We start from the raw sequence: 25,038 nt of genomic DNA, 5'->3' as shown, positions 1-25,038 counted from the left end.
AATATAATTATATATATATATAAATATATATATATAAATATATATATATACATATATATACCGATTTTCATATATATAAATATATATACATATATATATAAATATGTATATATAAATATATATAGACATATCTTTTAACATATCTGTATATATACATATATATATATGTATATATATGTATATCTATGTAACTCCTCAGTAAATACCATTTTGATGTACTTTACCTGTAACTATTTCCATGTGAGGTAACTTTATACTTTTTACTTGAATTCACTGAAATGATGTTTGTCACTGCGAATGGAAGAGACGCTTCCATACAAGTGTGTTCAAGTACGCTAATTAAATTACATTAACTCCACATGTCACGACAACGAACCCCCGCATGACGTAACTCAACAACGATTTGTTTTGGAATGAATAACACACCATAAACGCGTAAACCTTTATTTATTTATTGCCGAGCAACATTCAGATTGGCCACGGTGGCGACATCACAGGTGTTGCAGCTCTCTCATAACATTAACACCGAGGCAGCTAAATGGAACCCAGCCATCCTTCAAGTGTATTATTTACACCTGTGGCCGTGACTGTGGGCGCACACTTTATTATTCAGTGTCATTATGAATTAATTTTTTGTACACAGGTGTTTCCCCTCGAGGCTAATTAGACCCGAGGCCAGGATTTTTTTTAAAGGGGCGGAGCTATTGAAGAAAAACGTCCCCAAGAAGTGCTTGATAGAGATGTCAATCAAGCAGGTCGGGACCCGCCCACAAAGCACCCAGAGCAGGAGTAATCAAGCAAGTAAAAACACCTGTGTGGGTGTAGCTGGCGTCGGGGTATTAAAGGGCCAGTGCGACAGTAAACCAATTGACTGGTATGGATTCCATGTCAAGCGTCACTCACGGGGTGATAATCCATCAAATACAAATATTTATGTTAAATAAAAACCGGAAAGCTTCAGAAGGGGTATTTGAAGAGCCTGGGTGGTCGAAAACTGGAGTTTAGATGGTTCATTTGTGTTAATTCCTCAGTTAATTGCCTCGTAAGAGTTAAGAGCTGGTCAAATCGTCTAAATATAGCAGTTAAAAAAAGACAAACCGCTCATTTATTTGATCGTTTATACGCCTGGGTTTTAAAGTCATGCAGGGATTATGATTGACAGGAGGTGGGCTCATGGTTCTTTCAACAAAAAGCCAATGAGATTGTTTAATTTGGTTTTTGGATGTATGCTGGTTTATGATACTTCGATTTATTCAGCAAGATAAACACCTCTCTGACTTTTGAATATGTTAAGCTTTTGTTATCCACTGACCCTTTTTTCTTTCTCCAGGCATCCAACCGAAACAAAGGGAACCGGAAGAGCAGCAATGCTAATTAATTTCTAGGTTTTTAGGACTCATTCCTGCAGCACTCTTGTCAAAATATCTATAAATAAAAAGTATCACATTACATTATTTGTACTCTTTAGTTCACACACTGCAGCTGTAGGTATACTGCTGCATGCAGACTGCATTTAAATGGGACACACTACTTCATAATAACATTGCATCTTGAACCTTGACCCTCTTATTCAAGGATTATTTGTGCATATATATATATATATACGGTTGTGGATCAGAATAGCCAAAGCTGCTTGCATGTATACTGCAGGACATATATTTAAATAATCAACCTGTATTTGATATAAATACTAAATATTTATAATATATTATACTTGCATGGGGGATTTGAAGGCACACTGCTACATACACTGAAGATAAAAGTAGCCCTGCTGATTACCATTCAAGCAATCTAATCAGGTATGCAAAGTGAAGGTAATTACCATCATTTAACTACCAGACAGGTACAGAAGAAGCAGCGGCGGTGTAGATGCTGTAAGCACTAAGAATCAACAACAACAACCGCTTTTGAGAAAGTGTGACGCTAATACAGCCGATGGGAATGTGTTTTTTACTGCAGGTGCATATGACAAATGACACTCTTATTGTACAGCTAGATCACGGGTGTCAAACACAAGGCCCGCGGGCTGAATCCGGCCTGCCACGTCATTTTATGTGGCCCCCTGACGGCTTGAAAGACGTGCGATCACCTTTTCTTCAAGAAATTCAAGAAAAAAAACATCCTGTGCTTTTATTTTGAAGGTTTCAAAATTAAATGTATTTATGTTATGATATTAGAGACATTTTTTTAAATATTTCAACTTTCAAATAATAAACAATAAACACATGCAAAGAGAGTTATTTAACAGTGTGTTTGGGAGTAGTTTATACAGTGTTGGGCAGCCATGATGAAAATGAGTTTGACACCCTGATCAAGAGAATTAAAGAAAACTTTTAACCCAATCTCGACCCCTAATGACCCCCAGGACCCTCGTTGCAGTATAAAAACAACTTTATTCTTCCGCACTGTGGCCGTGACAGCCAGCCCCGCCCCTCCCCACCCTTGCAGGGAGACGGCACCGGCAGTTGCGCTCAATGGCAGGTGGGGGGCGCTGTAGGGCTTGTGTGGACGACTCCAAGTAAAAAAATAAAAAGGGGGAGGAGCCGCGTCGGGAGAAAAAAAAAGAGAAGAAGAAAAAAGAAAGTGGCTACACGGTGTGCCAGCCGCGTCCGGAGCAGTCGCGCAGGGAGCTCGGAGAGAGAGAGAGAGAGAGAGCGAGGGAGAGAGAGACGCGCTGTGCCAAGTCCCGAACCAGCGCGCACTTGGTGACGTGCGGAGCGCGCGCAGACAACCGGCGGAACAACGCGGAGCAGCCGACCGGCGCACACTGGGGCTCATTCTTTCTTTCTTTTTTTTTTCTTTCTTTTTTTGTGTGTTGTTGTTGCTGTACAATGCAGCGGGGATAGAGACAGCATTCACACACACACACGCACACACCTAGCGGCGTCGCAGCGAAACGAGGACAGACGCCGGGGAGGACCGGAGCAGCGCGCGACCGACCGACCGAGGAGGTAAGCGCTCGGGCAGCGGAGGCGGAGGCGGTCCCCCACGTGCACTGTGTGTGTGTCTCTCTGTGTGTGTGTATGTGTGTGTGTTGCATTTCAAGACGTGCTTCTTGTGGTTCAACGCGGCGCACTTGACCTTTATCATGAATGAATGAGAGGAGCACCGGCAGTTTCACTGTCACCTCCTTTTTTTTTTTAGCCGAGCACCGGAGCCTGGTCTACCGAATGGTGCGCGCGCGCGAGGCGTTGTGCGCAAGCGCTCCTGCGAGAGAGGAAAAAAAACTTATCGTCTCCGAGCTGGTGACAAGCTGGACGCGTTCGGGGGTAATCAGTGAAGTGTTGTTGTCTGTGAGGAGGACAAAGAGATGATGAATATAGATGTTTTATTCTCCAAAAAAATATATAAAATCCTTTTTTTAAATGCCTCTTAACTTGACTTAGAATGCGTGTGTATTTCTTATTTAATAATGACAAAATGATGGTGCAAAATAAATCAACCGGTTCAAAAATATTATTAATAACGTGGCTTTACGCTACACTGCGTATCTCTGGAGATTGGTTGCACGCTTACCCCCGAAACAAACAATCCAAGCTCCCATATATTGCATTTTTTGAAGCGCTTCCTGTCTCTAACCCAGTCGTGCTGCACCGTGTCAACCTGCAGTCACACAGCATCCTTCTCATCCTCTACAGATGTACAGTGTCTAACTTGTCAGCACGCGAGACTCGTCCTCCAGACGACGAAGAAAAGCATTTCTCATCATCACGAGTCCCATCTGTTGTCACAGCAGAGCGTGCACGGCACAAAGCGGAAAGTTTACGTATGAGTACACACCCGAGTGGGAATGCAGATTTTCGTTAATCTCCACGAGGGGGAGATTGAGGCTGGAAGGGGGCTGATCACTACACCTTTAACCTGTTGTCCATATCCACATCAACACACCTGTCACAAGGCCTCTTCCATCCCCTAGACTGACACACCCCGGTGTTTTTCTCTTAACACACTTCCCCCAAACTGATGACATTTGAAAAGCCTGGCAGGCTGTGCGTGAATCAAGGCGGGAGATTAAGGGGCTTTAGTCCTAGTCCCTCCTGAACGGCGCCGCACTCGACGAGGCGAGGCGACGTTTAGCGGGCGTCTCGCCGCTCACCTGCTCCGACGGAGACTCGTCTCCCCGCACAGCCGCCGTGGTGGAGGTGGAGCGTTGCGCAACCTCATTGTCAGGGCGAGCATCGCCTCCATTGAGGTGTGTGTGTGTGTGTGTGTGTGGTTTTGCTTCTCCTCTTCTCCCCCCTCCAGTTTCACGGGATCATTTTTCTATATCCAGCGTGATTATTCCAGGTTGGCCCGGGATACCGCTTTAGCCGGGGGGGAATTAACTCTGTGAATTCACCTGGAGGCATTTACCCTATTCGTAAAGGCCAAGCGGGGAACTACTCCCGTTGTGTACAGGCGGACACATTACAAGAGGTAGCTGCAGGCCGTTTATCTTTTATCACGGGAGAGCGATGCACGGGTTCGCTATTCGATTTGTGTGTTTTCTTTATTGTATCAATATCATGTGGATACTGTGATATGAGACGATATATATATATATATTTATAAATATATATTTATTTATATATATACATGTATATATTTATGTGTGTGTATATATATATATATATTTAAATACACACACATAGATATATACACATATATTTATATATATGTGTATGTATATATGGTTTTTTAAAGCTTGTAATACTATATATAATACAATAGAGTTGTGTTTTTAAAGGCTACATGAGTAGATAATGTACTTTATCTGAACTCTCCGCATCACACAAAAGCACATTGTGTGACCATTTTGGTCCAAAAAATCTGGTGATTTCTATTTATTTGTCTCTAACTGTAAGTCCGGGCGTTGAAGGCAGGAGGACAGGTGGAAACTGTGAGTCCTTGGATGAGGCTGTGATCCTCGGCTCTCGCCTCTGGAGATGGACTCCGGTTTAAGAACACAAGTTGCGCCAAGCTCCTCCACAAACATGGCCGCCGCAGAAAGCCAGGTTTCACAGCGGGCTGTTTTTGTTTTTTTCACACACAAAATTCCGTGGAACAAACTGTTGGACAAACATGAATGATGCATCTGCAGGGGCTTGGCTCAGATGGAGCTATTTCCACTTTCTCTTCTTCATTTATTTTTTTCAAATGTTTTTTTTATTTTTAAGAATGCACAAGTCGTGCTTTTGTTTATGCGCGCCGCCGCTCTCCAAGGGGAACATATCAACGTGTTATCGGAGCCGGCAATTACGCTCATTCTGGCGGAGCGGCGGGCCAACCTCTCCCCCCCCCCCCCCCATCGTCAACATAAAAAAAGGATGAGCAATTGTGTGCGATTTCGTGCCTTTTGCGCGACAAGTTCCGGTTAAATATGCCTCTTTTTCCATTTTGTAATTGCATTTTTTTTAACCCAACTTTTAGCAGAAGACCTCAAAGTAGCCCGTTATTCCGCGTGCAGTTTAACCGTAGGACGAATCCGGAGATCCGCGGCCGTTCAGAAACGACATCGGCGGAGCGGCGCGAGAGAGAACCGCCGCCCCGCGCCAGCATCGCACCCTCTCGTGTAATTGACTGTGAGATCCCGGCGTGTGAAAGCTGTTCTTTGTGTTTTGGGAAAATCTGAATTGGATTGTGAGGGGTGGTGAAGAAAAAAAAAGGAGATTTCTTCCTTATTTTTCAACACTTTTAATATGATCGCGGCTGAAATGATCCGCAGCGACGCGGTCTGTCACGCTGACGGCAAAAGATTTCACATTGGAAAAAAGGGTTGCATTAGGCGGCTTTAGCTCAGTGGGGGGGGTAAGCCCCTCCTGCAACAGGGGGGTGGAGGGGGTTCTCCCCGCTCTCCCATTGGTTAGTCAAGAAGTGTCCTTGAGCTGCAGGCACTGAACCCCCTTCTTCCCCACTCACACCAGACCCTGCCTGCTCCTTAATAACTATGGTTAATAAATTGAAGAACTAATTTCCCCTTGGGGATTAATAAAAGTGTATATTCTATTCTTATTCAAATGGTCCGGGTTTCATCGAAATCCATCCAGAAAAAGCACTTTTCGCTGAATTAGAGGAACTTAACTCTCCATTATTGAATATAATTTCACTCGGCATCGCTTTGGGGGAAGTTTCACATTCTCGTTCCCAGACATCGGAGGAAGAATGATTCTTTTGTTTGTGATTTGTCAGATGGGCCCTTAATCCACGAGAATACTGTCAGAGCCCCCTTGAAGCCGTGAAGTGCTCCGCGCGGTCGCACATGAAGCTAATTACAACCGCGGCTAACGCTAGAGGAGGGGTCGGAGCAGCTGCAGCACGTTTTACATGCGCTTGATGAAATAGCGGGACAATAAAGCAAGTCTAGGCTAACTGCAGTATCTGTACGGTGGACATGAAGCTACCGCCAGCAGCCGGTTAGCTTAGCATAGTCCCCCACAAAACGCCCTTTTTTTTTTTAAAGCCACTACATGTTTTTACATTTTATTTTTGCACCGCTTAAACAAACCAGACGTTATGGGTTGTAAAGTAACTTTTCGAGGCGCCGGTTGGTGGGTTTTGTTACCGCTTGGCCTGTTTTTAGTCTTTTAGGCTAAGCTACGCTAACCTGCTGCCGGGAGGAGCTTTTCGCGACACGTGCGGTTCTTTGGCGTCGCTTTCACCTTTTTTTTTTCTTTTTTCCCCCAGCATGCACTTGTTCTCTGCGTGCGCTTGTGTTCCCTTCCACTTGCCACTGTGATTAAAATTGACCCATTAATCAGCGCTTTAAGAAATGCATCGCGGCGTCCGGAGTTCAGCACGCTCATCAAGGCGGCAGCGCCCCCCCACCCCCCCCCCCTCTCTTTTTCTTTTCAAGTCGTCGTGCTGAGGTGGCGAAAAGCGTCCAGACTCTAATTATCTTTACCTGTTGGAGACGACGGTCTCGGAGTTAATTGCTCTGAAGAGGCGGCGGAGCGAGCGCCGCTTAACGTGTGTGTTTTATGTTCTTGTATTTGGGAGGAAACTTCCACTTTTTTTAAATCCGGTGAGTCTTCAAACTCAGAAATTAGTTTAAAAATATGTATATTCAAAGGTTTTTATACGAAATTCAGCCATCGAGCTGAAGGCTTCTCGTGATCAGTAATCGATAATCTCTACAAGGTGGAGAGGTTTACTTAACAGTTTCTTCAAAATAAGATGGTTTCAAAATAAAAGCTTCTTCCGGCTGTTTTTACGATCCCTAAGGGAAACCTCCATTTTCACTCCGTTTCCCATAATCAATACATTTCATTAATACCCGAGTCATCCTATAGTTATAATACCCATAAGCATAACTACAATAATAATACTCACACAGTAATCATACTTACAGTGACCTTCTCCTATATTTGCCTAATACATTCTTCATAATAGCCCTTATTAATCAGCATATCTATCATGTATTTTGAAACAGACTCGAGCGTATATATAAAAAATATTACAACTCCACAGATCTGAGTTTCTTCCAAGACGAAGCAGACTGGGGCCATCTGGCCTTCAAAGTCAAATTGGTAAATAATGTGTGACTAGTCAAGTTTGGAGTTTCTATTGAAACAGATTTTTTAAAAGTTTGCTTTTGAGAGAAAATGCCTCATCAGAAGGCCTAACTTTGCTCTGAGAGGTGTATCCCCTCTTTCTGCAGACCATTAGGAACATTTTGGTGTGAACTCTTCATCTTCAGCTCTATTCCCACTGCAGCCTTTACTGCTTTCAGATGGAATTGATATCTTTTTTTGCCTGAACGTGCGTATGAATATTTAGCAATCGGAGAATATTACAAAGCCCGGTATCCTCTCTAATGTACACGGGGGCCAAGAGGCTACGAGAGAGAGTGCTGCGCTCCCCGAGCCTCTTTTTAGAGCTCGGTGAACTATGAAAGGCGGTCCCGTCGGCGGACTCCTCACTCGGCCGCCGACAGGCCGGCGTTGCCGCTGTCGTATTTCTAAAGGAGGCGCAAATGGTCTCCGAATGCACCGAGCTGCGAACCTCCGGCATCCACGGAGATCTGGGGCGGTACCCCCCCCCCCCCCCCTCGATGTATTTAAACAAAGCTTTTTAAAAATCTGACACTGACCTTTCAATAATGGTGGAAGCAGAACTATTGAAAAAGGCTGGTAGCTGGTGTTTATATATATATATACATATAAATTACAGCACATTTAGATGTATTTTAGTAAAGAATAGAGTTCTAGCTGATTAATCTTCCTTTTATCTATTTGTTGCTCAAAGAAAAAACCCTCTTCCTAAAATATTCCCCCCAAGAGCCAAAACCAAGGGCACAGAAAGGGTGCCATCTAGAACCGTAGAGGGATGCCATAGAAGAACCATTTCTGGTTCCACAAAGAACCCTTCGAACCAGGGTTCTTTAAAGACCATTTCCTTAAAGGGTTCTTCAAAGAACCTATAAAAGTTTCTCAAAGAACCTTAAAGTCATTCTTCAAGGCATCATTTCTGGTTCCGCAAAGAACCTTTCAAACCAGGTTTCTCTAAAGAACTCATTCCTGGAAAGAGTTCTTCCAATAACCTATAAAGTTGTCTCAAAGAACCTTTAAAATTGGTTCTTTAAGGCACCATTTCTGGTTCCACTAAGAAACTTTCTCTAAAGAACCTTTCCTAAAAGATCCATTTCCTGAAATAGTTATTCAAATGACATATAAAGGTGTCTCAAAGAACCTTCAAAACATGGTTCTTTCAGGCACCATTTATGGTTCCACAAAGAACCTTTCAAACCAGGGTTCTTTAAAGAACCATTTCCTTAAAGAGTTCTTATAGGAACCTATAAAGGTGTCTCAAAGAACCTAAAAGTCATTCATCAAGGCACCATTTCTGGTTCTACAAAGAACCTTTTAAACCAGGTTTTTTTTGAAGACTTCTTGAAGGGAAATGCTTCTTTAAGGAACCTATAAAAGGTGTCTCAAAGAACCTTCAAAAATTGTTCTTTAAGGCACCATTTCTGGTTCCGCAAAGAACCTTTCAAACCAGGGTTCTCTAAAGAACCATTTCCTTAAAGAAATCTTCAAAGAACCTATAAAGGTGCCTGAAACGAAAAAATGATTCTTAAGTAGGTGATGGTTCTTGGTAGAACCACAAAGCCTTTTAAAGAACCCTCATTGTTCTGCGTGTCCTCTCCAGATGAGAACCCAATTCCAAAATGTCCCCGTAGCTTCTTCCCCGTGTCGTTTCATGACAAACGAAACGACGAGAAACGACCCAGAAAGCCGCTCTGAGAAGAGAAGCTGAAGCCATGACCATTATTTTAATTCCCTCACGCCGCCGCTTCTAAATCCACTTGACATGTTCATAGCACAGAGGGGGGGGGGGGGGGGCTTTGGTCTGGACCCCGGGGCTTGTGGGGCTTCATCTCGAAGGCCCCTGCAGTCTGGGAGGCTGCTGTCGGGCGAGTAGCGGCTCGGCGGGCGACCGGTTAAGCCCGTTAGCCCCATATGATGACACTGCAGGTTTGCTCCATGGATCGGAGGTGGGGGAGGGTGGAGGATCGGAAGGAGGAGGACACGGCAAATCGTTTCTCTCTCGTACTCCGCCGCCTTGTTTTGTGGTGTTCGTGCAGGATCCCCATTAAGAGCTGCAGGAGTATTTCTGCTCCGGTCCCCCCGGCGCCTCTTTTTATGAACCTTAGTCATTTTAACAAGGTGTGTTTTACCGTCTTATCTCCACTTTTTGGAATAAACATCATCTATAATAAAATGTAAAATCTATTCGAGGTGTGTCCGTGCTGTTTAAAAGAAAAGCAGAATACAGCAGGCTTTTATCTGAGTGTATTGTCCCTCGGGCTTGGGTGTATTATATAATAACTTCATTTGAAGTTGAATAATTTAATCTGCCTTGAGGAGGAGCTTTAGAAGGAGGCCGGAGCCGGTTGCGAGGTGGCATGTCGGGCTCTGTCCGCTCGAGGCAAAACAGACTTCACATTACTTCAAGAGCAAAGTACATTCACCTTTCTTCACAGAACCATGATACACTACAATAAAACGATCTGAGCTTTGAGAGGCGGCACTAAATAACGACGGTTCATAGTTTGTGTGCTTTTCAGTGTTTTTGGATTTTGGGATTTTTGCTCATTTTGTCTTAATACATGAAAAGGATGCATATCAAATATTCGATAACACGTATGTTTTCTATGGATGACTTAAAATGTCTTAAGTATAAATAAATAAATGCATAAATAAATAAAAGAATAAATGAATAAATGCTTATATGTATAAATAAATAAATACAGGAATAAATAAATAAATACAGGAATAAATAGAAAAATGCTTAAATAAATAAATAAATACACTAATAAATAAATAAATGGATAAATAAATACAAGAATAAATAAATGTATAAATACAAGAATAAATAAATGTCTAAATAAATACAGGAATGAATAAATATAAGTTATACCTAAACAGGACACCATTAAATAAATATATTTCTACATTTACGTGATTCTTCATTTATTTATGTGTGGCATTTATGTGTCCTTGTTTGCAGATGAGCTATCTTCTGAAATCGAGGGACGTTTTTCTTCAACCGCTCATTCTGCGACTGTACACCAGTTATTATTGCCAGTAAAGGACGAATATGTAAATCCCTCGTTTAATGGAAGTGTACATAATAACGGCGACTTGCAGCCGCGTCTGATTTGCATACTCCAGCAGTGCAAGTTGAAAGGTGGCTTTTTGAATTAAGAGGATACATAAATCATGTGTTTGCAGGAGGTGTGATGTGCATCTGTATTAGCGTCCTATTTACAACCCGTTTGCCTTCTTACAGCCGACATGTATTCTTCCAAGGACTTATGAACGTCTTATGAAATATTGGCCCGCATCCCAATGCATGTACTGCGGCGTTGATTAATTCATGTTGGCAGTGGACCTTCGCAGTGTAAATACCTGCAGCTCAAAGACCAGGGTCATTAATTGTATTAAATAATTACTTGGAAGACATCTGGCGGCGAATAATAATGAGAAGCGGCTGTTTTAATAAACCGGTTCCTTCCACGTGTTGCCGGCTCGGTGAATGGTGAGAAATTGTATGTTGTCACTTTTTTCTCTTTGGGGGATGTAAATGAGTCACAGAAATACTCAAAATGGGAGCGTTTGGATTTTAGTGAGTTGAAAGGCTGTCCTCCCACTAGGAATCCATCAAAAGCTCCACAGAAATAAGTAATTCGGCATGAAAATGCATTCAAGGAAATTGACGAATCGACCAAAAGAAATCTCGCTAAAACCAAAAGGACCAATTGTCCGTCTAGTGGCTTAAGGAGGGCGGCGTCTGGAAATCAGGGATTACGACACGACTGTCAGTCCCAGGGACATTCCTCGTCCTCCATTCGCTCGCATTAAAGCATAAAACCCAGTTACTTCACCTCGCCTGACCTCCTCACAGCCCGTCGGAGGCGACTTGAAAGTCGGAAGTAAACTCCTGCTTGAAGGGCGACTCGTCGTGCATTTATTTAAAGTGACCACGATGTTCATGAGACGGGCGTCCGAAAGGCGGCGTCGTTAAGATATCTTTATATTGCTCCATGCCCCTAGGGGGCCTCGCTTCAGTTTCCCCTAGCTTCTGCAAGGTAAGCCCCGCCCCCTTTCTCCCTGGATGCAAACCCATTGGCTCTTTTGGAGAAGAAGCAGCTCTTTACGATGTTCATGAGACGGGCGTCCGAAAGGCGGCGTCGTAAAGATACATTTGTATTGCTCCATGCCCCTAGGGGGCCTCGCCTCTTTTCCCCCTAGCTTATGCAAGATAAGCCCCGCCCCCCCTACCTCAACACGATCTCATTGGCTCTCTGGAGAAGAAGCAGCAGCTCTACGATGTTCATGAGACAGGCGTCCGAGAGGCGGCGTCGTAAAGATATCTTTATATTGCTCCATGGCCCCTAGGGGGCCTCGCTTCTGTTCTCCCTAGCTTATGCAAGATAGGCCCCGCCCCCTTTCTCCCTGGATGCAATCTCATTGGCTCTTTGGAGAAGACGACAACCCTTTTTTTTGTTTATTTCACGAGAAATCTTCAAACTCTGTCGGACACAAAGCCGCTCAGAACCCCCACTTATTATAATAAGAATTTATTATTTTCTCCCTGAAATCATTCCGGTTATTTAAATGTTTTAAAACGCCGCCCGAGAGCGGCGGCCGAGATCGTGATTATTAATGGCGTCGCTCCATCTCTCCGGCCCTAATTGGTCTCCGCTGATTGCCGAGCGCTCTGATTAAGGGAACGTCGTTAAAGTCGACGCGTCGCGCCTCCGAGTGTTTTCAGACGGCTCCTTCAATCAATCGATAATCGCTCGGATGATTCATCGCCGCCGCTCGGTTTGACACGTTCACAGTCATCGCTTCACGATGAGAACTTTTAGTTCGTCTACGACTTTAAGACGTTTTAAAACATCCCGCCGTGACTCTTTACCTTCGCAATGAAAATGCGGAAGGTAATGTTTTGATCGCCATTTATTTATTTATTTGTATGCGTGTTACTCGCATAACTCAAAAAGTATTAAACCGAATCACATGCAATTTGTCGGGATGATTGGTTATTATCTGGGGAACAGTTGATTAGATTTTGGGATCGATCGGGGTTAAAGGTCAAGGTCATGAAAAAATCAACATCTTCTTTTTACCATAGTGCGGTAAATTTTTATCCAATTGGCAGGCAACTAATGCCAAAATGTTAATAATTCAATGCCCAATCTGTGATATGCGAAGGTATGTGCTCTACCGAGTGCCCATTCTAGTCTTTGGCGTGTTTTTCACTGCGCAAGTTTCCACGTTGTTGATAAGAGGAAGAGGACGGAATACAAATCCATAGTCGAGTCAATGAGGTAGTTAATGATTTCCCCTTTGTGTGGAGGAGCGAATGGAAAACATCTCTACTTTCATGGCAAAGCAAATGCATTTCCTCCGGTGTGTGTGTGTGTGTAGGAACATTTCGGGGTGCTTTGTTTACATCGACTGTGTCGCGGCTCGATATAATAACGTTGTAATTACTTCCACATTAAACCCCATGCGCTGCTGCACATTTTAAGCCGTGAGAGGTTGTGTTACTGGTGTTTTTTAAATCATGATCATACTTTGTCATTTCATAAAGAGGTTAAATGTATTCAAGAGTAATACTCATAACTTTTTACATATTTCCAATACATGCACGCAGTCGGACACTAACTTTTAATGAGATTTAAACTTGGAGTTATTTCTAGCAACGACGCATAAACACCCCATATGTCAGATTTTATTTATATATATATGTATACATATATATTTGTTAGAATCTCTCTCCGTGCAACAGCCGCCGCTTCTTGGCTCTATAAACTGACGGAGAGAAGAGTTGGTTACTTGGTTTCATACCAGCGGGCGACCGTCTTTTATCATCCTCCCGAGGAACATTTTGGCAAGCTCGCCGTTTCCATTGTTGCGCAATCATCACAATGGAAATCAGATTGTGTTTTTCTTTTCTTCCGGAATATAAAAAAATGATTTTTTTTTACGGCAGTCAAAATCATGTACATCTACAGACTATTAAGGTGTGTGTGTGTGTGTGTGTGTGTGTGTGTGTGTGAAGTAGTCAGCAGAACGTGATGAATGGCCATCCCATAATGTTTCCCGGTCTCCTTTCCCTCTGACGTCTGGAGCTGCTCTCCCAGCCGGAGCGCCGTCTGGAGCGCCAGTGTTTTATTATTCTTACAGGAAGAGAAGCAGATATTTAAACTTTTAAATAAACAAATTAATCACTTTTGGAAGGAGCACAGAAATGTAGTTTCACGTCGAACACATTGTGTGTGTGTAGCCTGCTAATGCCTTGCTCAAAGATTCTTTATGTTTTCATGTTCTTATATTTGGGAGTTTGGGAGGAAAATTCCACTTTTTTTTTTTAGCCGGTGAGTCTTAAAACTCAGAAATTAGTTCAAAAGTATATATTTTCTTTGATTTTTAGATACAGTTAACACAAGATTAAGAGATTTAAAAGTTTTGTTCTAAAGGACATTTCCCTCGTGTGAAGAAAAGTCCTAAAAGCGCTGTTTCTTTTTGGGAAATATGATCTTCAAAACATGCCGGGAACACTAACTTTTATTTTCTGCAATAATGCAAATTTTTAAAAAATGGAAAAAATAAAATCCCACTGGCAATCTTTGAAGGGAACCAGTGGGGCGATTAAATTCCCGCGGTTGACCTTCAAAATAAAAGTCCTCCCCCGCAGCATAAAGATATTGCAACAACTGATTTAATTTGTTTACTTCATTTTAATGAAGTGGCTGTAATTGACTCGTCTACTTCTACCCCCTCAAGAGAGTGAACATGAACAAGCCCGAGAGTCGCTTTGCATTCTGGGTAATGAAGTCTGCTCCCGAGAGGAAAGACCCTGCTCCGTGATGAATTTACCGTCTGTGGAAATAAAGCCAGAGAGAGAGAGAGCTCCCTGGACTGAAGGGGATTAAACCGTCTCCTCCTTTTTAAACTCTCTCCTCCTTTTTGAACCCTCTCCTCCTTTTTGAACTCTCCTCCTTTTTGAACTCTCTTCTCCTTTTTAAACTCTCTCTCCTCCTTTTTAAACTCTCTCTCTTCTCCTTTTTAAACTCTCCTCCTTTTTGAACCCTCCTCCTTTTTGAACTCTCTCCTCCTCTTTGAACCCTCTCTTCCACCCTCTGCACCTTTTTGAACCCTCTCCTCCTTTTTTCAACGCTCTCTTCCTTTTTAAACCCTCTCTCCTCCTTTTTGAACCATCTCTCCTCCTTTTTAAACTTTCTCCTCCTTTTTGAACCCTCTCCTCCTTTTTTCAACGCTCTCTTCCTTTTTGAACCCTCTCCTCTTTAAACCCTCTCCTCCTTTTTGAACCCTCTCTCCTCCTTTTTGAACCCTCTCTCCTCCTTTTTGAACCCTCTCTCCTCCTTTTTGAACCCCCTCACCTCCTTTTTGAACTCTCTCTCCTCCTTTTTGAACTCTCTCTCCTCCTTTTTGAACCCCCTCTCCTCCTTTTCCTCCAGCATTTTAAAAAACAAAAGCAGCCAAGCTTCAGCTTTGCATATAATTGCAGTTTTCTTTTAAATCTGGCCTTCATGTGCCACCTATCCCCGGGACCCCCCCCCTCCCTCCTCCTCCCCCCTCAACTTCAACCGTATGATCTAGATTTGACCGTCTCTTTTTTTTGTCGTTCTCTCTGTTGCCGACTTCTCCTCCGTTGACCTCGTGACCTTCTCCCGGGCCGGTGGGTTATCCGGGTGGAGATGACACTAATAACTCTCTCCCCACTTCAAGGGCTTTTCTTTCTTTTTCTTTCTCTCTTCTCGCTGAGAAATGCCCGATCATTATTATTATTATTCATATTATTCATTCTCACCAACAGATCACCCGCTCAGCCGTTATTTAGGGACGCTTTCGCCCCGATTCACCGACTGAAATTGTCTTTTCTTTCACGCAGGCGGAGGCGGCGAGCGATCTGATTGGTCTGTGATGAGCAGCCCCGTCCACCGGAGACCAAAGGTACGGCAAGATACGGTCAGAAGCCCGTTGTCCTCACGCCGCCCGCTAGACACGTGTGTGTGTTGCGCGACGGGAGACGAGTCGTATCGGGCCTCCCCGGCGTCGTCGTTCGCCATGGAAACGGCTTTTGGGCTGTTGTTGTTTTCACCTGCAGTGCTTGATCCGGCTTATTTGTGGTGGCGTTGGCCTGGTTGTAGAGAGAGAGAGGGGGGGGGTGGGGTGGGGGTGATCGCGATCGCCTGGAATCGCGATCACCCCCCCCCACCCCCTGGATCGCCTGGAATGAAAACGAGCCACGCCGGTCTACGCCCCCCCTCCTCTTCCTCCAAAGACCTCGCCGTTCGGTCGCCGTGAAGAAGAAGAAGAAGAAAAAATAAATCCGTCTCTGAGCAATTACGGGGTGAGAGTCTGATCCCCGGGTCATCGGGCGACGGGATTACTCTCCGGACCGCGGGGGCCCAGGAATGTGCCGGGTCCGCTCACAGCTGATGGGATGGAATTGAATTAATGGGGTTGCCCGCTGCGGGGCCTGATTAGAACGACATACTGCCTCTTGATCCCCGAGCGCGGTGACCAGGCGCCACCGGCTCATGGGGGGGGGGGGTGTATTAGTGTGTGTGTGTGTGCGGTTCAATGCATCGCTGATGAGCAGGACTCATTATGTGCGCTCTCAGCCAGGGGGGGGGGGGGCGTTCAGCCCTCACTGGGGGGTCCTTCAGGTGGAACAGCTTCTGGTTGGCTGCGTTCGGCTCTCACAGTTTTGGGTAAAATCAAACGTTGGCGCCGACCTAGATTTGGGGAAAAGTCTCACCTTGTGAATCCCACCCGCGGCTCACGGTCTGTGTGTGTGTGTGACGCTGCAGGGGGGGAGGGGGAGAGGGGGGTGATGAGGAGGAGGAGGAGCACTGGAGTGTAATTTCTTTATTTTGAATCTTTAACTTTTAAAACCTAATTAAAAAGTGATTTGATTTTCAGGAATGGTGTTTCAAAGGATGACTGCATTGGTTGTGTGTGTGTATATATATTTATTTATTTATTCCACCTTCCAGTGACATTCAAATCCTTCGTCCATTCCAATGGACTTATTTGAAGCTTTTAAAGAGTATAAGCTCCAAATCTCTTCCAACATTGTGACGTCTCGTGTTCACTTCAACGCTTTGAACACAACTCTTGTCCTTTTTTAACTAACATTGGGACCGATGGATGGCCGTGATCGTGAGGAAGTTGAACTGTACACCCAGACGAGGAGTGCTCGTCGGACGGCGGGCCAGCTCTACTCTCTGAGTGCCGTCGTCCGGAGCAGCCGCGACCTTTGACCCCCGAGCCTCGCTCCGTGCCGACTGACTCTGAGCGTTGCCCGACTCGTAACTCGACTCGTGCGCGTTTGTGTTTTTATATCCAGACTAATCCCAGCAGCCTGAACACAAACAACAACAACAACAACCCCCTCAGTTTGATTCTAAAGTAGTTCCAGAGTTTAGTTCTGTGCTCTTATTATAATAATCACTCCATCGAGTCTCAGCGCCGCGCCTCGGATGTTGTCTTCGTTTAAAGCGGTGTGCAAACATTTAGGTCCCAGCATTCGATTCATCCACCCACCCGCTCGTCTGAAACGTCTGTGGGAATATCTTACGTCTCCATCCGTCTCCGAGGCGTCTCCATTAGGGATGCACCGATCTGATCGGCGCCGATCCATATCGGCCGATATTCCCATTATCGGTTTTGATCGGCGTTCTCAAAACGGCCGATCAGATGACGTAACATCTGCGAGAAAAACTATCAGACGTTTCAATCGCGGCGCAACGGAGACGATGCGCCCGGCGAGGGCCGCAGAGTGAGAGGTCAGAGGGGATCCTCACCACCGAGCGGCGTCCCCGTCCCCAGAGTTGAATCTCTGGGTCGACTCAGCCGACTCTCACATGTCTGCCCCTATAGACTGATGCTCACGGTAAACACATTCCATCGGGAGCAAAGAGGGTTTTGATAAAGTTAGCGGAAGGATTTAAGTGACAACATCCGGTTTTGCAAAGTTAGCGGAAAGAACCACGTGAAACAACATCCGTTTATCAAAATAAGATGTCGACAAATCATACACGAACATATAAAAGTAAACAATTAACTGATTTTGTATCTTTATAGATCGTTTCTGAGATTTAGCTTAAATTATGCTAACATTAAAACATTTTTACTGGACCAAGGAAGAGTTTATAAAAATAAGTCAGACTTTTATGTTAAGAAAAGTCCTGTAAATAGATTTCCCCAAGAGTTCCAGTAAATGAATGATGCAGATGTGTTCCATACATATCTGAAATCCCCTACAATAGCAATCAAACTATTTTAATGTATCAATTAGGACATTTTTCAAAGTAAAAGTCCTAAATGTTTAACGAAATCGGTAATTTCTTTAATGTTTGAGTTGCTTTATATATGTATTTCCTCATAGTCCTAGGCAATAATGCTACACAATAAATAGAATGCTTCAATCGACACCGTGATTGGTGATCGGTATTATCGGTGATCGGCAGATTCTGATTTCGGTGATCGGCACCAAAAACCTGATCGGTGCATCTCTCGTCTCCATCCTTCTTCGAGGCGTTTCCAAGGCGTCTCCATCGGTCTCTATCCGTCTCCATCGGTCTCCGAGGCGTCTCCATCCTTCTCAGAGGCGTTTCCAAGGCGTCTCCATCGGTCTTCGAGGCGTCTCCATCCGTCTCCGAGGCGTCTCTATCCGTCTCCATCCTTCTCAGAGGCGTTTCTATCCGTCTCCATCGGTCTCCGAGGCGTCTCCAACCTTCTCCGAGGCGTCTCTATCCGTCTCCATCCGTCTCTTAGGCGTCTTTATCGATCTCCGAGGCTTTTTTTATGTCTCCATCCGTCTCCATGGCGTCTCCAAGGCGTCTGCATCCGTCTCCGAATTACCCATGAAGCTTAAAACTCCCCATTTTGCTTTGGCATAGACGTGCTGTTGCATTTCCAGCCGCGGTCGTCTGTCCTTGAATGCTGCTGTTCTCACTCTGGACTCAAACAAAGGAAACTGAATCTGAAGCACTCTGTGTGAATCATCACAGCGGTGTGAGAACAACAACAACAACAACACTATTGTTTTAGTAGAGACTCGTTACAAAAGCCACCTGCCACCTGAAATTACTCTCCTCTACACAAGTGTTTTTTTTCAAATTTAGGTTGGTTTAATTTTTTCCCCCACACGCCTCGGGACGTCGCGGTCGTCATCGGCCCTCGTCCTGCCGGCGGCGGCGGCGAGCTGTTTACGCGGCGCCCCAGACGGGACGCCGGAGCTGTCTGCAGGAATCAGTCTCAAGGCCACCTGCAACGTAATGATGGATGACAAGCTTTCCCACGAGGGGAAGTGGTCTCCTGGTGGCATCAGATGGGTTCAGAGGGGGGGCTTTGCCTCTCCTCCAGTTGCCTCTCCTCCAGTTGCAGTACATTACATAGCGAGGCGCGTGACGCTGAATCCTATTAAAACCCGAGTGGTCGCCGAGAAGTTCCACGTTTGTGTTGGACTCACTTTGACTTTGAGGTCGCGGCATTAAAACTTTTACTACTTGTTTTATTATTAATTTAAATAAGTGCTATGCCTGTCTGTACTCATTATGTTAAGCACCTGTTCGGGAGCGCTCTCTGGAACAGTGGGGCGGGCACGGAGAGAAATAGAAATAGTCATTTTATCTTTTGATGACTAACTGGGGGACTGCGGACCATGAATATCAACAAGAATATATATATATATTTTATTTTTATATATATATTTAAATATATTAATATTTTTGTATTTATTTATATTTGTCTATATATATATATAGATTTTTATGTGTATTTAGATTTTATATATACTATTTATTTATAGATATTTATTTATTTTTAGACATGTATTTATATATATACTTTATACATATTTTATTTATATATATATAATAATAAATAATCTGGCCATTTAGTTGAGTGACTCCCTTTTGCTGATGAAGAGCATGAAGCTGCAAAACTGCAAACCTCTCATAGCATTGGAGTTGGCGTTCTCTCTGCCCTCTATCTTTTTACAATCCATTAGCCATGATTGGTTTTCATTCAGTCTAATATTTGATATAATAAAATTCATATATATATTAGTTTGTATCCCATGAATTCATTAATCATCTTGGAAATACAACAATTTGTTATTTGAGGTTGTGCTTATGGACACGAGGTCCTGCTGGGAGGAGATAACTGTCAAAATGTGTTTTCAGCATAATTCCACACGGCAATGATGTAAAACGCTCTCTTTTTAACAAAGAAACCCGACTTTGAGGACGATTATGAAACCGTAAGAGCTGACGAAGGGGAAAGGAAGAGGAGAGGACATTTACACATTTATCTCTGCAGCGACGGAAAACGACGGGGACGGATCCTGGGAGGCTGAAAGGTGATGTCACTAATGACGCGACCCCCGTGACCCCCGCAGGAAGGGGAGGTGTGCAAAGAGCCGCAAGGTCGCGCTCTCTCGCGAGCCTCCGGAGGCGACCTCCGCGGCCGCTCGCCGCCTTAATGATACAAACTCCATGATAAAAAAATGCCGTCCTCCTCTTTGGATCCCACGCCGTCTACGGACTGAGCGTCCGTAGACGGCGTCCCGCTTGTCACATGTCGACGGCGGAGGCCTCGTCTCCCGCTCGCCCCCCGGGGGATTAAGACGTGACTGCGCCGCGGGGGGGGGGCATGGAATCTTCAGAGGCTGACACACACACACACATTATTACACACACATTACACACACACACACACACACACACAGCAGGGGGCTTCGGCGTGGCATTGAGGCTAGTATCTGACTGGAGGCACGCTGGTGACTCTGAGCCGCGGCGAGGAGAGACGACGCCTTCTGAAGTGGTTTAAGTCTGATTTGGTGGGGGGGGGTGGGGGTGAAGCGTCACGCTCCATGATGTCATCGCCGTGTGCCCGTGAGCGTCCTCCTGAATCACTGGGAAGAAGCTGTCGTGCAGTTAAAAAATAAATAAATGGCACATTGGAAATTGAAGAGACACTCTCGTTCTATTGCTCTCGCTTTTGCCTCTCGCTCTCTCTCTCTCTCTCTCTCTCTGTCTCTCTCTCTCTGTCAGGATGAGCAGCAGTGACTTTGAACTCCCTGATGTCTGACTCTACCGGCTGTGATCGAACCCGGCTTTACAAAAACAAGGAGAAAAAGATCAGCCTTCAGGTGTCGTGTCGTCTCACTTAAGGACGTCTCCGGCCGGGCGTCCTCTCGCTCGGGCCTCCGACGCCCCGGCGCCGCGTTTAACGTGCGCACGGCGGCGGCTTGGCGCGTGTCATTGTCTATTTGAAAGATGGCGTCGTTACCGCCCGCCATGAGGTCTGTTGTCGGGGGCGTGACGCAGCGTGGGCTCCGGGGACCGCGTTAAAAGGTAATTCCGTTCTTTGCAGAACATCGCGGCGCTCCACACGGCGGAGGAATAACAACCCGTTGTTTCATGGCACTATAACCTCCACTGATGCCGACGCTCTGCGCTCGGATGATCACAGAAGCGCCCGTGCTTACGCCGACGGAGTTCTGCGACATCGAGAGATCCTAAACGTACGTTTATGAATGTTCCAGCTGACTCCAGCTGCTTTTCTTTTTTACTTAAGCGCCTCGTGGCTCGAGCCGCTCCGTGTCCGGGATCGGGTTAAGAGCGCCGACTGGGCGGAAAGCGCCGGATTCACACGAGATACCGCTTTCTATTTTATTTATCTTCTTCTGTTGAGAGGAAACCATTTAAAGTCCCTTTTAACCTTTAATCGCGCCGCCGCTGCTCAGCGAGGACCGAATGTTCTCGGCTTTGAAATTAATTTCCCAACAGGGAACTCTTATCAAAGGGTTAGGGTTAGGGTTACCGTAATTGCCGGTAATCTGAGGCGGATGCGTGGCGCCATGAGGGATTTTAATGCACGCCGCACGCAATGTGTTTTTTATGAGGTTTCCCGTAATCTCGTTTTCTCTGGATTGTCGCTGCGCGGGTGTCGCGCTTCATTTTCGTCCCGCGGTCGGTTCGCCAATGAGTTTCCTCACACCTGTGCAGGAAAGACTCGTTGGCAGGTGAACCTCCGCGCCGAGGCCGTTTATTAGCGGTGGTTGACCTTTAGATGCTTCAGAGTTTACACATTTGTGACTTCTCTATATATATTTCTTCTTTTTTGACTGGCAGATCACATTTCAAGGCCAAATATTTATATATTTAATTTGTCTATTTACTTCAAAATTAAATAAAAATGTTTTACCATACACTCATATATATATATATTTCTTTTTTTGAATTTAATTATATACATTTTTCTATATCTAAAATATATATGTATTTATATACATATATATATATACATATATTTTAGATATATAAAAATTTATTTAATAAAAAATTAAAATATATATGTATTTTTTTAGATATATAAAAATGTATATAATTACATTTGTAAAAAGAAGAGATATTATATATATATATATATATTTACACACACACGCATACATACTCCTTAACCCTCGGTGTCCCTGGGGTAATTTAACTTGCTCGTCCGGCCTCGCCGCATCACAAGTTTAATTTTGACTAAACTTTTACTCCCTGCGGGCAAAAAAAGAAAAAAAAAGAACCCGAAAGAAGTTTTCCGTGGTCGGGGTTTCACTTCCATATCATCTCTGGGGAATTAAGTTTCTTCGGACATGCCTGGAGTGATTTCGGCACATTCAAGCAAAAAGCTGGCAGGGTCGCTCCCCGTCAGTCCGGCCTGCCTGACGGCTGTCATCTCCCTTAATTGCTCGGCTAATGTCCTCGCCACTCAGCCTGGATCTAGGTCAGCAGGGCCTCTGCTGCAGCTCCAGGCTGTCCTCCATGATCTCCCTCCATCCCTCCCTCTCTTTTCTCTCGTTTCTCCCCTTTAGGGCCCCGTCTCAATTAGAATAAAAACATACGGCAGGAATACGAGAGCACGGGTTGTGTGTCTTCTGCTCCGAGATGACCCCGCTTTGGATGAATCCAATCAGAAACCACCTCCTTCTTCTTCTTCACCTCCTTCCGAGCAGTAGATATTTCTTGGAGAGCTAGACTATCCTCCCCGAAACTCGAACGAACACGGCCCCCGCTCTCCGGCTCCGACGGTGTGCGCCGAGCCGATGAGCTTGAGCCAGGCGTGGAAAAAAAAAAGAAAATCCGAATCAAGCGGAAGACTGCTCTTCCTTTGTGCGACTACTTTACAAACAAGATAGACGACATACGCTCTCCTTTACAAATCCACTCTGGATTCAAGGCCGGCCACCACAGAGACATCGGCCCCCCCTTGCTCTGAGAGAGAGCTCACACTGCTAGAGCAGCCCTCTCTCCCTCTGTCCTTATCCTTCTCGAAGCTCTGTGGCCCTACCGCCAGGGGAACCTCGGGTGACACTCACAGTCATCAACTCTGACTGGCCACAACATCGCTCTGGACGACGCGTTCCTGTAGGTCTCTGGTCATTTCACCCTCGACTGCAACTCCCCTCCTGGCTGGTTACCCTAAGGCCATCCGACCCCTGCAGCTCATCCAGAATGCACTGGTCTTCAGCCTCTCATTCATTCACCCACTCCACTCCTCCGCTCTCTCTCACTGTTACGGTGGCTGGCTGCCATCCGCCGAAAAAACTGGTGGTGGGCGTACTGCGTGCTTGCAGGGGGGCCCCGTCTACATCCGGGATATGGTCACACCACACACCGCACGTCAACTCCGCGCCCGCCAGCCAATCGAATTGTGCTTGTGCCCTCCTGCACGCTAATCCTAATCATCCAGACTGTTTGCTGTCCTGGCTCCTCAGTGGTGGAGCAGGCTCCCCACTGATCATTTATGCACCACGCTCTATTCTGGGATTGGAAACCGGCGCGCGCCATAATTAACCTTTTATATTTCCCTCAGGTGATGCAAGACATGCTTTTTCTTCTTCTTCTGTCTACCAGCGCTCTGCTGCCGAGCACCTGCAGGTCAGGATGACTAGAGAGGTTTAACAGGATGACCTTCTTCTTCTCCTCCTTTTCTTCTTCTCCTTCTTCTTCTCCGTCTTCTTCTTGTTCTTCTTCTTCTTCTTCTTCTTTTCCTCCTATTTCTTCTTCTTCTGATGCATTCTTCTTCTCCTTCATACTCCTTTTCCTCCTTCTTCTTCATACTCCTCCTCATCCTCCTTCTTCTCTATCCTATTCTACTTCATCTTTCTTCTTCTTCATCTTCCTCTTTCTTCTTTATCCTTCTTCTTCATACTCCTTCTCATCCTCCTTCTTCTCCATCTTCTTCATCATCCTCCTCCTTCTCATCCTTCTTCTTCCTCTTTTTTCTTTATCCTTCTCCTCCTCCGTTGTTTAAAGCGAGCCTTCTCGTCGCCGTGGTGATTTAGAGCTCGTCTCCTCGGTTGTTTACGTCCTCCTCTCCGTGAAACGAGGCAGCGGAAGCACGGACGAGGACCGAGGGGCCAGTAATTGTGTCGGAGCTCCGAGCCAGTAACTGTCATGGCCTCGTCCCCCCCCCCCCCCGGTTTAATGGGCCATGCGGGGGCCGAGGTGTGCCGTGTCCCGGCCCCCGTTTTGTCCAAATGGAGTTACCCGTCCTCCTCTGGCGGCCGCTGCGGACCAATCGGCCAGAGGCGGAGCAGCTGGAGGACGCGCCAACAACAAGACGACCCCTCAGCGACACGTAACGCCGGCAACGACCCAGAGATGCGCCCCCCCCCACCGGTGGGCTCGGGGCTGCAGAGTGAAAGACCAGCTGTGACCCCAACGGTTCGTCTGGGAGGAGATTTGGGAACCGGAATGAAGCCCGGATTCCACAGATCGGCGGTTAAAGAACCTCACGTCCAGGCTCGCTCCGGGTCTGGAAGACGTGTTTCTGTCACGTTTCTTTCCCAGAAACACGACAGAAACACGACAGAAACACGACAGAAACGCGCTCGCTGGGATTCCTCGTTGTAGTTCCCTTCTCTACAAACACCATTATCCTCTGTGAAGACGCTGACCTGCGGTTCCAAGACCATCGTGGCGGGGGAGGGGCGGAGTCTCAAGGCCACATGAGCACAGTTGTAAGACCCGAGTCGCTCGCATCTCTGAATACTTGTAATTAATTAAAAGCGCTCGTCACTTCAACGTCGTTCATTTTTCAAAGACGCATCTCCACGGACGGCAGTATTTACTCGATGGGTGAAATGTCTCCGAACTATCGGGTGAGTTGTCTCTGCGCGCCGGCGGAGGCATTCATGCACCCTCGGGAATTAACTGGAATAACTGAAGAAGATTAACTTTTCATTTTTAAAAATTATTATTTATTTATTTGTCCAAAACTTTGTTTCATGGCCGAATAAATACGTGTAAAAGTGACATTCACATAGACCATACCTGCATTATTAGAGCGAATCTAATTAGTAAGACACTAAACTGAGATGGTATAGTCCACTTTAACCCTCCTGTTACCTTTAGGGTCAATTGGTGTTCTTTGGGGTCAATTTGACCCCAGGCTGTTTTTCACTGTCAAACATATAAGAAATATCAACTTTTTTATATATTTAAAGGGCTATCTA

The 25,038-nt window shown here is 45.3% G+C and overlaps 1 protein-coding gene across 2 annotated transcripts in view; it reads left to right on the top strand.

The window, feature by feature from the left end:
* Window positions 1–2,678: 2,678 nt before the first annotated feature.
* The window catches only part of LOC130202507 (kelch-like protein 29), a 180,056-nt gene continuing 157,696 nt past the window's right edge, over window positions 2,679–25,038 (top strand). For both annotated transcript variants that reach the window (XM_056428104.1, XM_056428106.1), the window contains exons 1-2: window positions 2,679–2,951; window positions 15,406–15,467. The gene's annotated coding sequence lies outside the window, so the exon portion shown is untranslated. The remainder of the gene's footprint in view (window positions 2,952–15,405; window positions 15,468–25,038) is intronic.

Source organism: Pseudoliparis swirei, chromosome 12 (genome assembly GCF_029220125.1).
Source record: "Pseudoliparis swirei isolate HS2019 ecotype Mariana Trench chromosome 12, NWPU_hadal_v1, whole genome shotgun sequence".
Taxonomy (NCBI): domain Eukaryota; kingdom Metazoa; phylum Chordata; class Actinopteri; order Perciformes; family Liparidae; genus Pseudoliparis; species Pseudoliparis swirei.
The sequence above is the reverse complement of the archived record's forward strand: the minus strand, read 5'-3'. Positions and strand labels throughout refer to the sequence as shown.